This window comes from Limulus polyphemus, unplaced genomic scaffold (genome assembly GCF_000517525.1).
Source record: "Limulus polyphemus unplaced genomic scaffold, Limulus_polyphemus-2.1.2 Scaffold6736, whole genome shotgun sequence".
Classification (NCBI taxonomy): Eukaryota; Metazoa; Arthropoda; class Merostomata; order Xiphosura; family Limulidae; genus Limulus; species Limulus polyphemus.
In genome coordinates, this window is record NW_013672346.1 from 32,048 (window position 1) to 34,642 (window position 2,595).

Here is a 2,595-nt window from a genome sequence, read left to right on the forward strand (position 1 = left end):
TCATTTGATTTAAAGAAGTTCAGTAAAGAGACCTCAAGGTGCAGTATCAAAGTGTATAAAACAATCAAATTTTTCATTTAAAAGGAGGTTAAAGGTAATATATCAATTAAAGAGGTCGTTATTATAATTTATTTAATCTATATTTATGGAATTGAGGTTACTTAATGAGTCATTTATGTAAATGTTATTGTTGTTTTAAATAAATATTTTTGTTTCAGTTGTAACAAGGACAATTTAATAGTTATTAATTTTGTGTTTAATTTGTAGGCTATATTAGTTATAACTTCAATTTTCTCTGAAATGACAAAAAGGGATAACCATTCCCGGGATGCCAAAAATAACCTTTTACTTCCACGCATGCACTGATTCCAGTGTTACAGTGGAATTGATTTGTTCATATGAACCAGAATGCTTGGCGTCATTAGCAGGAGCCTCTAACCTTCCTATTATTGACACGGATCTCTGGAAATAATGAAACTTTTATCTTAAGCTCACATTCTCTGTTCTTCTCTCAAAAGAACTCATTAACGTAAAGCTGCTATTCCTATAGAGTAGACATCTGAAAAGACTTTTCTTGGCTTCTGTGTAGAGTGTTAATTCATATTTGTTCTTTTACTAACAGTTTGTTTTTTTCTATCATAAACGAAGCCTACTGTCACGCTATAGATTATTACTTTACGAGACCTGATCTATTCGCTATTCATGTCAGAACGATAACTATTATCTTACAAAAAAGGAGACAAGACGGACCAACGTACTAACCACCAGGCGCATAGGACAGCTTAACTTTACAGCAGAGTAGCCTTCATAAGTCATCATATATATAGTACAGTGACCTTCATAAGTCATCATATATAGTACAGTGACCTTCATAAATCATCATATATGGTACAGTAACTTTCATAAGTCATCATATATAGTACAATGACCTTCATAAATCATCATATATAGTAAAGTAACATTCATAAGGCATCATATATAGTACAGTGACCTTCATAAATCATCATATATAGTAAAGTAACATTCATAAGTCGTCATATATAGTAAAGTAACTTTCATAAGTCATCATATATAGTACAGTGACCTTCATAAATCATCATATATAGTAAAGTAACATTCATAAGGCATCATATATAGTAAAGTAACTTTCATAAGTCATTATATATAGTACAGTGGCCTTCATAAGTCATCATATATAGTACAGTGACCTTCATAAATCATCATATATAGTAAAGTAACTTTCATAAGTCATCATATATAGTAAAGTAACTTTCATAAGTCGTCATATATAGTAAAGTAACTTTCATAAGTCATTATATATAGTACAGTGGCCTTCATAAGTCATCATATATAGTACAGCGACCTTCTGAGTCATCATATATAGTAAAGTAACTTTCATAAGTCGTCATATATAGTAAAGTAACTTTCATAAGTCATTATATATAGTACAGTGGCCTTCATAAGTCATCATATATAGTACAGTGACCTTCATAAGTCATCATATATAGTTATGAAAGTTACTTTACTATATATGACGACTTATGAAAGTTACTTTAGTCATCATATATAGTAGTACAGTAACTTTCATAAGTCATCATATATAGTACAGTAACTTTCATAAGTCATTATATATAGTACAGTGGCTTTCATAAGTCATCATATATAGTACAGTAACTTTCATAAATCATCATATATAGTACAGTAACTTTCATAAATCATCATATATAGCATAGTAACTTTCATAAAACATAGTATATAATAGATTAGCCTGAATAAATCATATCATACGGTAGAGTAAATTCTATATATGATATGGTAAGCTCTTGTACTCAGACTAATATCTTTAAATGGGTTTTCTATACTTGTAGATGTTCTAACCACATCAAGATAAGCGCTATAACTTAACCCGTTTAATCTGTTCCATTCTACTGATTTATCACTCTTAATTTTTTTAAATAAATGGCAATTGTTGTTGTTTTGCGGTTTTTATTTTCTTATGCTCGCTTGTTGTTTGTTATAGATTTCGCGCAAAGCTACACGAGGGCTATCTGCGCTTGCCGTCCCAAATTTAGCAGTATAAGACTAGAGTGAAGGCAGCTAGTCATCACCACCCACCGCCAACTCTTGGGCTACTCTTTTACCAACGAATAGTGGGATTGACTGTCACATAATAATGCCCTCACGGCTGAAAGGGCAAGCATATTTGGTGTGACGGGGATTCGAACCCATAAATTGCGAGTCGAGCGCCCTAACCACCTGGCCATGCCGGGCCGTTTTCTTATGTTTTAACAATTGTGAACGATTAATGTTAATATATATATTAGTGTTTATAATTAATGTTATACATAGTCTATTTAGAGACACTTTGCAAGAAGTTTGGTTTTAGATCACAGCCACATTAGACTATCTGGTGTTGTCACCGGGGGGGGGGGAATCGAACCCCGGATTTTAGCGTTATAAGTCCGGATTTTCCCCCCCCCCCCGGTGACAACACCAGATAGTCTAATGTGGCTGTGATCTAAAACCAAACTTCTTGCAAAGTGTTTCTAAATAGACTATGTATAACATTAATTATAAACACTAATATATATATTA